The following is a 13,485-nucleotide window of genomic DNA, read 5'->3' on the forward strand; positions in this document are numbered from 1 at the left end:
AACCACCAGGCTAGGGACAGGCGAACCTCCGGAGTGAGAACTATCGTCTGGGATTTTAGAGACTGAGGCAGTCCATTCCATTTGGACAATTTCCGGTGCTGTAGAGGTCTGGAGTGAAACTGGGCATATTCCACCATGTCGAATACCGACACCATGGAGCCCAGTAACCTCATCGCCGAGTGCAGAGACACCCGGCGGCTCTGCAGACAACTGTGCACCCTCGACTGCAAGGCAGAGATCTTTTCCCCCGTCACAAAGATCCTCTGCTGTCCGGAGTCCAATAAGGCTCCGAGGTGCAGAATCCGCTGAGACGGGATCAGTGTGGACTTCTGCCAGTTTATCAACCAGCCGTGCCGTTGCAGTACCACAATGGTCAGGTCCAAGTGGCGCAGAAGGAGCTCTGGAGATCCTGCCACCAAGAGAAGGTCGTCCAAGTATGGTAACATGCGGACTCCCTGCAGCCGCAGGAAAGCCGCCATGACCGCCATCACCTTGGTGAAAACACGCGGTGCGGTCGCCAGGCCAAAAGGCAATGCCCGGAACTGAAAGTGGTCGTTGCGGATTGCAAACCTGAGGAATTGTTGATGGCGCAAAAGAATAGGGACATGCAGGTAAGCGTCCTGTATGTCCAATGACACCATATAGTCTCCAGGTTCCAGCGCCAGAATGATGGACCGCAGGGTCTCCATCCGAAACTTCGGTACCCGCAAAGACTTGTTGAGAGCTTTGAGGTTGAGTATCGGACGATACGACCCATTGGGTTTCTGCACCAAAAAGAGATTGGAATAGAAACCCTGGCCCTTCTGGGAGAATGAAACAGGCACTATAACTCCAGCCTAGAGCATAGTGTGCAAAACTTTCCGCAGTTCCAAGGCTTTGTTCCGGTCTGATGGTAGACCCGTGGTGAAGAAACGAGACGGGGGTCTGTGCTGGAGGGAGAGGGCGTACCCGTGAGAAGCGACCTCGAGAACCCAAGTGTCCGTCGTGGTGACTGACCAACACTGGGCGAACTGCATCAGGCGGCATCCCACTTTGGGATCCCCCAAAGGGAGGCTGGGACCGTCAGGTTGCAGGCTTGTCATCTGGCTTAGGAGCCGGACGCCTGGTACTCCAGGCCTGCTTCCGGGGCTTGGCCGATTTTTTGGGGCCAGCCTGTCGGGGAAAAGATTGTGCTTTAGGCCTACCCTGGGCCCTGTAAGGCCGAAAGGACGACGTACCTGAGCTGGACGGAACTGCAGCAGACGGGAGACATGCTGATTTGGCTGCCGCCAGCGTGGCCACAATTTTGTCCAGATCTGGACCAAATAGGACTTCTCCGTTAAAGGGCAAGGCTTCCAGGCCCTTTTTGGAATCAGCGTCCGCCTTCCAAGATCGCAACGATAACGTGCGACGAGCCGCCACAGCAGCCGAAGAAATCCGAGAGGTCAGGGTACTGATATCCAAAGCCGCTTCATTAATATAAGTGGCCGAATCCCTGAGATTGCCTATCAACTCTGTCTGTTCAGCCGAACAGTCGGAATCGAAGGACGCCTCTAACGTATCTGCCCAGCGCTCCATAGCTCTGGCAACCCAACAAATGGCCATAGCCGACCTAGCTGCCCCCCCCCCCGCAAGGGAATAAACGGTCTTTAGGCAGATTTCCACCTTACGGTCCGTGGCATCCTTTAAGGAGGACATGGAGGGCATGGGCAACGTGGCACTTCGGACCAGGCGTGTTACATGGGAATCCACCTGTGGCGGAGATTCCCACTTGGCAAAATAATTGTCCGCAAACGGATACGCCACTGCTAAACGCCTTTGAGGCTGATACCGTTTGCCTGGCTGTTTCCACGCTTCCTCTAGGTGGTCCACTAATTGCCCCGAAAGAGGAAACACTGTGGCATCTCCCTTAACATCGTTGAAAAAGGCGTATTTGGATTTTGATACCGGAGGCTCCTCATCCTCAATAACTAAAGCAGTACGGACAGCACGAATAAGGCCAGGTATATAAACCTTAGACTTAGCGTCCGACTCTTTAGGACGGGGAGGTTCCTGGTCAGAAAGATCCAGAATCTCCCCATCATCGGGCGTCCCGTCGTCATCCTCATAAGGAGCAGACAGAGACGCCACAGGCCGCTTGTGAGGCCGCATCACAGACTTCCCTTGCAACACTTCTGACAAATGCTGTACAGAGCTTGTTAACGAATTAACCCACGCAGGCTCATGAGAGACCTGAGGAGGGGAAATAGGGAGACTGTGGGGTACCATCAATTGTCTCGGGAAACCCTGCATGGGTGACGACACCACTGACTGCGGGGACAATCCCATCTGAGTGAAGGCAGGCTGCGTAGCTAACTGGCCCACGAGGGTTGTAAGCGCTTTGGCGAAACAAGCCCAGGGCGGCTCCTTACCGGAGCCGTGACCGTAATCGGCCGCATCAATGAATAACACTTCCGACATAGCCCCTCCGCGCTACCGTCCCCCTCCGCTATAGGTACCTTGCATGTAGTACATAAAAGCTGGAGAGGAAAGTCACTTTCAGACATAATGGTAAGTATGTGACCCCTCTCACTGATACTCGTTAGTATAGTGTGAGACCACCCTGCAAGCACCGCACCGCAAGGGCTTTAGCAGAAAGATCAGGGATAGTTAAATGCTGAAAGACGAAAAAGAAAGTACAGGCAGCAGACGCTAGCATAGGTCACATACAATGCAAAGAAATCAATTCCTGCACTATCAGCGCTGATCCTCAACTACGCAGACTCAGAGCCTGGTAGGACACAGCGCTGCATACACAGACCTTAATCCAACGGAGGAGAGGTATGCAGGGGGACCCAGACCGCGATGCCACCATTCATCAGCGTCCAGCAGCGCTCACCATGCTTCTTCCAAAGATGGCCACCGAGGAGCAAAGAGGAGGCCGGCCTGGGGGAGGAGCGCTGACACAGGACCAGTCAGCTAGAGCAGAGAGGGCTGTGTGCAGCGGGGGAGGCGCCGGCTGTGAGACAGGGAAGGCGCGCTCCCCTGGCATGCATTTAACCCCTGGGACGCTGCAGCGCTACTGCTCTGCCGCGGTCCGCTGTCCCAGGGGGGTAGTGGAAGCGCAGGTTAGTACCTGGCTCCACGCTGCAGCCAGTCCCCAGGGAGCCCCCTGCCTGGGGACTTAGGACCATGTTCAGCAGGGTCCCACCGCGGGAACCTGCTGCTTACCTTGTAGTCCCCCTTGAATCCGGCCATGGTCCCAAACTTCTTGGGTCACCGCTAGCTGTGACCCCAGATGCTTACCAGCATCCCCGGATCGGTACCAGCGTTCTGGTACCGGCGGGGGTGTAGGGAAGACAGCATGGACGTCAGGACTGACTGTCCATACTGTACTTCCAGATGTGCAGCCACAGCTGCAAAGATGAAAACTTCAGGGGCTCTTCATGGCCCCCCTCTAACAGGTGCATCCAACTCCGGCCGGGCACCAAACTAAACTGAGATGCCTTGGCTCGGGGGCGGGGTATAGGAGGGGGACCCTAGTGCATCCTGGGAGGCTGAAAGCTTTAACTCTATGGTGCCCGATGCCTGACGTCATCACCTATACCCCAAGGTATCCTGTGGATATCCTGTGGAAACCCTATGGACCCTGAAGTAGAAAAAAAAAAATAGGGATGCCTTGATTCAGAGCGAGCGGACGCAAATAGCGTGCGCCTCTGAATTAGGCCCTAAATGCACTAAGTGCTATCAATTTGTGCACACTATGCTTGCCAGTACAGAGAAGTAGGGAGAAGCTAGCCCCAGTAAGGGACCTGAAGGATACTCATCTGTCCCGGAAGAAGCTGTCCTTCTCAGGGGAAGTCTTCGCCATTGAAGAATCTCTGACCAGGGAGTATGAGAAGATTCCCTACAATGTAATCTTTGAAATTTAGAAACTTTTTTTGTAATCAGAACATTTGTGGTTTGCCACAGGTCAGCTAATCAGGGATGCTGCAGTGAGCCAACTAAAGCTTGAAGCGTCATCGTTCCGCTTCATTGATCTGGACAGTGTGAGGAGTGGAAGCTCTACAGCAAAAGGTGAGCTAGCAAGAGCTCCCAAAGAGAGAAGACCATGGGGACTAGGAGAAGTTGCACCATCATGGAAAAGAAGTCACAGGACACCTAAGTCCTGGTAGCAAGAAGGCTCTTGTCCAAAGAGCTGACGCTTGTCCCCTTTCTGTTCAGGTGAAGGCCAATAATGGCATAGTGTATGGCCATTACCGATCATTGATGATTGGAGGTCGGACATGAAAAATCTTCTAACATGCCCGAATAATCCAATATGCGGCCAACCAATTATTGGATTATTCGGGCATGTTAGAAGATTTTTCATGTCCGACCTCGCCGGCTGCCAATGGCCGACTGCCTGACATTCCCCCTCTTCCTTTGCTGTTCCTCCCCAGTAAAGGAGAGCATATATCGTGGCTATACACTGAAAAATCTCAGTGTATGGCCACGACATCTGATGGATTTCAGCTTGTCAGATAAAATGTCTGTCAATATGACAGACATTTAATCTGACAATGTAAGCACAGAATGAAGTGTATTGTAATTGATATGGAACCTATTGATATATAAATTAGATACCATCAGTCCCAAATGATTAAATGAAGAAAACCAATTCGAGTGCTTTCTATGATAGTCAATATTATGGTTAAATTTACAATTTTTCTTGACATGACATCTCTCAATATGGATAGAGTCCAGAGTCCATATTTTTTAAATATAGGAGACATTGATTAGATTGGTCATCAAGTAATGCAACAAAGCAGTTACCGTACAATGACATGTTCAGGCTTACCAGCAGACCCAACCCATGCCATGTGAACACACCCTACACCATTATGGAACCACCACCAGCCTGCACGGTGCCTTATTGACAACTGGGGTCCAAGACCTCATGGGGTCTATGCCACAGCCGAACCTTACTATGAGCCCAAAACAACTGGAAGCACGACTAATCGGACCACGTCATATGTTGCCAGACATGCCCCATTCGAACTCCGATAATCCAAGTCGCCTGCCATGAGCAGCCGGCGTTAAAACATACTCACGAGATGTCAGATTACAACTAATGCAGGTACGGGCATTTCCAAGATGTCACAGTATGGTGAATCTACTATTACCTTACTTATTGCTATCCCATTACTTTGGTACTTCAGTGTGTATATACATTTGCTTGTCTTTATCAGACCCATATATACACTGTAGTGGAACCTGTGTAATTCATTGACAGCTGGTTGGGTATCTCTTACAGCCACAGTCAATAGATTCAGTGTAAACAGAATCTGATAACTGTTGACATGTCAGCCATAATTGCATACAGTTTAGACAGACTATTAGTGCTTTAGAATAGAGGCAACTCAATCTGGGTCTTCTTTTTACACTCTTAAGCTCGCTTCAGCTATAAAACTTCAGCAATATAATATCATGCATTATAAGCACAATGCAGTTACCTGCTCTGGCACTCTGGGTTTACAATTGGCACTGTTTCATTTAGATTTAAAAATACATTTTTAATAGAGATGGGGACTGATTTCTTTTTTCATATATTCCAATTGCTTCCAAAATAAAACCATTAAAATGCAGTGCTGTTATAATACATTTGCTTGTATTTATCAGAAACCACCCATCCCCTTTTAGAAAAGAAACAAAGCCAAGCCCTTGACTAATGCTGGGTACATACTAGCCGATGTGTGTACCCAGTGATGGCAGATGCGACTGGACAATATATATCGGTCGGTCCATACACACTGCACAATCAGGTGTACGTTAACCCAATATGTTGTTCCCCAGCGGCATCCAGAACCATGGTGTTGGATGTCAGATCTTCAGATTGGCCTGCACTGCATTTGATGATGTGGACGATTTGTCGTTCCGATTCGTCCCAAATGACAAATCAGCCAAAATGTATTGTCTAGTGTGCAGCCCTGCTTGATTCTCCTTGCATTAAACCTCCCAGTTAGGGTGCTATCACTCAAAGTTGCCCGTACTACTTTACATACCTTAAAAAGTTGATATTATGGGGTATATTTACTAAAGTGCGGGTTTTTAGAAGTGGAGATATTGCCCATAGCAACCAGATTCTAGCTATTATCTTCAATTATACTAGTGACCTGCCCCGGCTCCTTACAGGAGCAATTTTATCTCGCCACAGCCCCCTGCATCTCATAACTACATACGCCATGCCACCACTGTCCCCTGCTTCTCACCACGACCTTCTGCTTCATATTCCTGCCCTCTGCATTTCAACAGTATCACCACAACCCTCACTGTTGCTGCCTGGTGCCCGGCCACTGGGATGTGCTGGAAAGGGCAGGAGGATTATGGATAAAAGATTTGTATTGCAGCTACCGTAAGCATTATCAGCATGTCCCCAGGGATGGGGCACCTGTGCATATTTCCCCAGCCTCCATGCGTACCCCTCCCCAGCTGCCGAACATGATGATGAGCAATGTCCTCTTTGTATCCTATGTTTCCTGGGCTTCCTGTTAAGCTTTCTCGTCGTGGTGCCCCTGTCCGAGAACAGCGCTGACTTCCATGGGACGTGCCTCCTGTTTACCGAGAGTGTGGGACTGAGCGTGAATATTATGCTGGAGTGGAGAGGGAGCACTTCACATTGGAGGAGTGGTGAATATTATGCTGGAGTGGAGAGGGAGCACTTCACAGTGGAGGAGTGGTGGCCGGAGTCCGTCTGCAGGTTCAGTGTAGGGATGGACATCAGAATCTGATGGTTACTAATCATCAATGTTTTTGATCCAATGGTAGTGGTCCGATGTTTGCCACCATCAAATGGAAATCATCCGATGGTGTTCCAATGTTTTTGTTGTTTTTAAATTCATGATAACTATGCCTCCACTGGCTCCTCTTCCTGGCTACTGTGTCTGCATCAGGGCATCTTCATGTTTTTTTTTTGGATGTTGTCTCACTCTCTGATTGCTTCAGACGAGACCCTGCTCAGTCCCTGACCATCCTCTCTCTAGGCTTCTGCTAAGCAACAGGGCACATTGTTATCTCTGATTGGCTCTCAGTGTCTTAGAGAGCCAATCAGAGTGCTTCGCCCCTGAAGCAGCAGTCAGTCACTCACGCAGCACAACTTCATTCCAAGCCTCAATTTCAGACAGGGATGTGCAGTCAGGGGAGACAGAGCCTCCACTGTCATACTCCTGAGATTTGATATAAAAATTATTAGAATAATACAAAGAAGATATTTATAATTTATAAATATTTTGTTTATTGCAATCATTTTTAGAGTTTATAGCTTTGTGTAGCTCCCTAGGACTGCAGGGAGATGAGAGATGAGGCAGCAACAGCCAACCTTGCTTCTGTATAGTCAGACACTGCCTACAGAGCTGGGGGTGGGGCCACAGCATGGGCAGTAAGCTGCACAGAAATGAGAGCTAATAGAGGCATGCCTCTGAGTATGGGGGCAATGCCTTGGGCATTGATAGACACCTTGGATGTGTCATGTGACCAGGAAGTGCACTGCAGTGTTTAGAGATCGGAGCTCAGTCAGCAGAAGCAAGAGAAGACACAGTGATGCAGGTAAGAGAATAAATGGACACTGAAGCTTAGTGTAGTGAGGGGAGAGTTACAGTGAGTAGGGGGTGAGACAGGACCCAGCACTCATACCCATCTCCATGTGTGTCTCCCCAGCCATTAACTTCACCGCACATCACTGGTTTCAGATGCTCTCTTGCTGTTTCAGCACCCTGACCAGCTACTATACATCAGCTTGGCACAGGATTTTTCTGTCTCTTGGTTTATTAAAATTGTCTCTGCTGAGAGAGAGAGAGAAATAGAGAGACAGATTTTCTCTTTGTTATTACCCTCTGCAAACTTTTTCCTCCTGATTCTATTTACTCTTTGTTTCATACATCATTACCCATTCTCACCTTTATATCCTATATTTTGAAGAAACACCTGTTGGTTTACACAGTGGCGTAACTATAAATTTTACTCCCCCATGCCAAAAAAGTTTCTGGCGCACACCCACCCCCCAAAATAGACCCCAAAACAACAAAGAGGACATTTTTTGGTGCATGCCTATGGTGTGTGCGCTCCCGAGAAGGGTGAGTGGTTTTGTGACACAGTAATGCCTTTATATCACATTATGCCACACAGTAATGCCCTTTACAACCCATTATGCCACACAGTAATTCTCCTTACAACACATTATGTCACTTACACATAATGCCACAGTAATGCCCCTTACACATTACGTCATAGTAATGCCCCTTACACATTAAGCCACCTTAATACCCCTTACACATTTATGACATAAATGTACCTACCCAACAGTGACTATACGGACACCAGCCAATGTATTATGTTACAGTACTTCACATACAGACGCACCCAAACCTCTTTTGACCACCTTATTTTATCCTAAATGATTACAGAATATTCTGTATTCTGTGTATGAGTAAATATAATAAGTAACAAAAAAAACAAAAAACTACATAATGACAAATGCTCTTTGCAGAACTGGCAGGCAGCTATTTATCAGTAGTTGTGCTATTTATCAAACTCTCTTAAGCTAGAGCAGTGGTTCTCAAACTCGGTCCTCAGGACCCCACACAGTTCACTTTTTCCAGGTCATCCAGCAGGTGCACTGGTGTATTCATTACTCACTGACATTTTAAAAGATCCATAGGTGGAGTAATTATTTCACTTGTAATTCTGTGAGGAGACCTGGAAAACATGCACTGTTTGGGGTCCTGAGGACAGAATTTGAGAACATGTGACCAAGGGTGAGTACTTGAATGTGCAACTGTTCGCTTAATAGGCCAAGTAAATGCTATATACTTTTCTGCATGTGTTTTGCAGCATTGGTATACACAGTATACCAACTGATTAAAAACACTGTCTGAACTGAATAATGTGCTTTATAATAAGCTTATGCTTAATGAGTATACTCTCATCAAAATATCTTACAGTGTGTGGTTGTATAATTTATTGCTGGACAATAATGAGAGTTATGGTAAGAACTTACTTTTGCTAACTCTCTCTTCAAAGTCCACAGGGTCCACATGGAGACCTTGGGGTGTAGGTGATGGGAACCAATCCTGGCACCACACAATTAAAGCTTTTGAGCTCCCAGGATGCATTGGGTCCACTCTCCCTATACCCCGCCCCCGAGCAAGCGGCATCTCAGTTGGTAACAAGCCAAAGGTCGGAGGAGAGAGAAGGAAAACTGGAACACGCAAGAATCCGACTCACAGAGGAGGAGACGGGAAACCGGTGACCAGTAAGATAGCCCATATGAAGCCAGGTGCGTCAGGGCGACTGCCCCGTGGACCCTATGGAAATCGAAGAAAGAGAGTAAAATAAAGGTAAGTTCTTACCATAACTCTCATTTTCTTCTTCAGGGTCCATAGGTTCCACAGGGAGACCTTGGGGATGTCCCAAAGCGGTCCTTTTAAGGGTGGGGATGCTCCTGCACTGAGAGGAGAATCCGGTGCCCAAAGGAAGCATCCTGAGAGGCGAAGGTATCAAATGCATAGAACCATAGAAAGGTTTGGACAGAAGACCACGTGGCCGCCTTACAAAGCTGAACAGCCAAGGGACCCACAGACCGAGTAGAATGAACCTTAACAGAAGTCGGAACAGGCAGGCCAGCCTGTGTGTAAGCTTCTGAGATAGTCATACGAAGCCATCTAGCCAATGTCTGCTTATTGGCTTGCCATTCCTTCTTGTGAAAGCCATAGAGCACAAACAAGGAGTCTGATTTCCGAAGAGTACGGTCCACATAAATCCTGATGGCGCGGACCCAATCCAATGAAGCCTCACCTGCCGAGATGTTTGGTGATAGAAAGGCCGATACTATAATTTCCTGATTAATATGGAAACTAGCAACCACTTTAGGAAGGAACTCAAGGCGAGTACGAAACATCGCCCTGTCCTGGTGAAATATCAGAAAAGGAGGACGACAGGAGAAAGCTCCCAAATTCTGATACCCTCCTGGCAGATGCAATAGCCAGAAGAAAAAAGAGTCTTCGCTGTTAACCTCTTAAGTTCCACTGAATCTAGTGGTTCAAATGGATGACCCTGGTGGGCCCGAAGAAGCCCGAAAAACTACTCCCAAATCCCAAGGAGCCACTCGGCGGACAAAGGGAGGTTGAATCCAGAGGACACCCTGGGGGAAGGTGTGGATATGCGGAAGTGGAGCAATTCTACGTTGGAACCATACTGACAGTGCAGAGACATGCACTTTCAATGAGGCCAGGCGTAGGCTGAGGTCCAATCCAGCTTGAAGGAATGGCAAGATTATGGAAATTCGAAACACCTGAGGGTCGTCTCTTGTACGACACCCCCGGAATTATGTATGCCACACTCTGTGGCAGATCCTGGCAGAGGCAGGCTTACGCGCTCTAAGCATCATGTTGATGACCGAGCTAGAGAATCCTTTGGACCTTAGGATGGATGTCTCAAGAGCCATGCCGTCAAAGACAGATGCTCCAGGTCCGGGTAAAGGCAAGGACCTTGAGACAACAGGTCCAGACGTTGAGGCAGCGGGAACAGAATGTCGATGGAGAGACTCCAAAGATCTGAGTACCAATGACGTCTGGGCCAAGCTGTAGTCACCAGCAGGACAGTGCCTCCATCTTGCTTGAACTTCCGAAGAACCGAAGGAAGTAGGGAGACTGGACGAAACAGGTACGCAAACCCGAAGGTCCATTTTACTGACAAAGCATCTACCAAGCTTGCTTTGACATCTCTTGTTCTGGACCCGTAGACTGGTAACTTGTAATTGTGTCGGGAAGCCATGAGGTCCACCTCTGGGAGACCCCATTTGTCCACTAGGAGTTGAAACACCTCTTGGTGAAGAGAGCATTCCCCTGGATGCACAACGTGATGGCTGAGGAAGTCCGCTTCCCAATTGAGGACTACCGGAATGAACACAGCCGAAATGGCCGGGAGATGAGAATCTGCCCATGTCAGAATGCGTGACACTTCTGTCACTGCTGCCCGACTTCGAGTGTCTCCTTGATGGTTGATGTAAGCAACTGTGGTGGCATTGTTGGACTGAAGCTGCCCGGGCTTTCCGTGAAGAATGTGCTTTGCCATCATGAGGGCCCTGTACACAGCCCGAAGTTATGTTGATGGGCAGGGATGCCTCTATCGTTGTCCACCGGCCCTGAAAAGTTTGTGGACCAGTCGCTGCGCCTCATCCTTGGAGACTGGCATCCATTGTTAGGAGCATCCAGTCCGGGGTCCAAAAGGGGCGACCCCTGGTTAGATGAGGCGTCAATAGCCACCTAGAGACAGGTGCACCTCCGGAGAGAGTACCATCGTCTGAGCCTTGATCTGGTGGGGTAATCTGCTCCACCTGGAGAGGATCAGCTCCTGTAGGAGGCTGGAATGGAACTGAGCATATTCCACCATGTTGAATGTGGACACCATGGATCCAAGTATCTGCATAGCCGAGTGGACTGACACCCGGCGACTGCGGAGACATCTGCATACTCGCAGCTGCAGCGTGGAGATCTTTTCTGATGTTAGAAAGATTCTCTGCTGGTAAGAATCCAGAAGGGCTCCCAAATGAACTATCTTCTGTGAGGGAATTAGGGAGGACTTTTTCAATTTGATTAACCAACCGTGCGATTGTAGACAAACAACTGTCAGTTGCAGGTGGTAGTGAAGCACTTCCAGAGAACTCGCCAACAAGAAGAGGTCGTCCAGATATGGTAGGAGATGGATACCCTGACTCCGCAGGTGGGCTGCCATGACCGCCATAATTTTGGTAAATAGCCTTGGAGCCGTGGATAGGAGAAAGGGCAGTGCCCGAAACTGTAAGTGTCGTTTCAGTATAGCATACCACAGATAACGCTGGTGAGAAGGCGTTATGGGAACATGTAGGTATGCATCCTGAATGTCCAGTGATACCATGTAATCCCCAGGTTCCATAGCCAGTATGATCGGCATCCAGGCAAGCGGGAACGGCGAGCAGACTCGGCCGCGGCCGAGACCCTAGATGTCAGTAGTATAGCATCCAGAGCGGCCTCACCGATATATGCAGCCGCATCCCTAATATGGCTGACCAGTGACACCTGATTCTCTGGAACTTCCAAGGAGTCCTCAAGTGTATCGGCCCAACTCTCTATAGCTTTAGCTATCCAGGAGATAGCCATGCAGGCGGGTGACAGCTCCTGAAAGAGAGTATATGGACTTTAGGCAAGTGTCCAACTTCCTATCCGTAGGATCCTTGAAGGAAGAAATGGAAGGCATAGGTATCGTTACACTTTTAATTAACCGTGTAACGTGTGAATCCACTGCAGAGGGTGATTGCCACTTCTTACAATGAGCCTCAGGAAATGAGTAACAGGAGGTCAACCGTATTTGAGATGGATACCTCTTAACAGGCGAATTCCAGGCATCAGTCATGTGATCCAGCAGCTGATCTGACAGAGGGAATACTGCCGAAATCACCTTCAACTGTTTAAACAGGGGGTGTTTGGATTTAGGGGCTGGCTAGTCATCCTCTATAACCAATGCGGATCTGAGCGCACGCACCAAGGCAGGAATATTAATCTTTGACTTATGCTCTGCCTCTTGCCGAGGGGAGTCGGGGTTAGAGGCAATAGCCGCCTCTTCGTCATCAGATGATATCTCAGATTCTGACAGCTGTGTGGATTCAGATGGTCGTTTTGCTGGTCGTACAGGTTTCTCACTCTGCAACATGGTCTGAATGGCCGTAGAGGTCATGGCCCGACTCTGTACTGAGGTAGAGAAAACATCCACCCATGGTGGAGGTCCGTCCTGTAGTAAACCCACTGTGGGAATAATCGCCTGCTGTGGGACAGCAGGGGTCTGCATAATCAGTGGTAGTCCCTGTGAGGGAGGGACGGGCTGCTGTGGTACCCCCATAGGAGAAACAACAGCCGGGACCGTAGGCGGTCCACAATGGAGGTCAGCATCTGAGAAATAACCGTCAAAGGGGGCTCCTGTACTGATGTTGGGGGTTCAAGGCACATGGCGGGATATAACACCTCACACATAACCCATCCCGAACCACATCCTCCTCACTGAATACTGTAGTACATAATCTGCAAGATTGCGTCATAGGTACAGGAATGTGTCCATTACCCTTGTCAGACGTGCACAGAGGATGAGAGCAACTCAGGGAAGCCAGACTGCAGTGGAAAGGCGCGCTGAGCTGAGGGGAGGAGCCGTTTAAACAGGGAAGCTGTCTCCCCTGGCCGATTATTAACCCCTGGGATGCTGGTTTCCCGCACCAATTGTCCCTGGTGGTCGAGTGGAGCGCGATGGCTAGAGCCTGCATCCACACTCAGCCACCGACCGGAGGTATCGACTGCCATGACGAGCGGGTCACCACGAGCGGCGTCCCGCCTCACCTGTCCCCTGATGTCGGGTGCAGTTTGAGTCCTCTCCGGGTTCCCTGGCTAGCACAGACCCCCGGAACACCTGCCGAGATCCCCAGATCAGTACTGGCGTCGCGGCACCGGAGGGGTGATGGAGGAGCAG

The 13,485-nt window shown here is 49.3% G+C and overlaps 1 protein-coding gene across 11 annotated transcripts in view; it reads right to left on the reverse strand.

Moving 5' to 3' along the window:
• USP45 (ubiquitin specific peptidase 45) overlaps window positions 1-13,485 on the reverse strand; it is a 293,573-nt gene that overhangs the window by 89,513 nt on the left and 190,575 nt on the right. The gene's annotated exons all lie outside the window — the stretch shown is intronic.

The sequence above is a fragment of the Taudactylus pleione genome, unplaced genomic scaffold (assembly GCF_031769625.1).
Source record: "Taudactylus pleione unplaced genomic scaffold, aTauple2 ptg000015l, whole genome shotgun sequence".
NCBI classification, from domain to species: domain Eukaryota; kingdom Metazoa; phylum Chordata; class Amphibia; order Anura; family Myobatrachidae; genus Taudactylus; species Taudactylus pleione.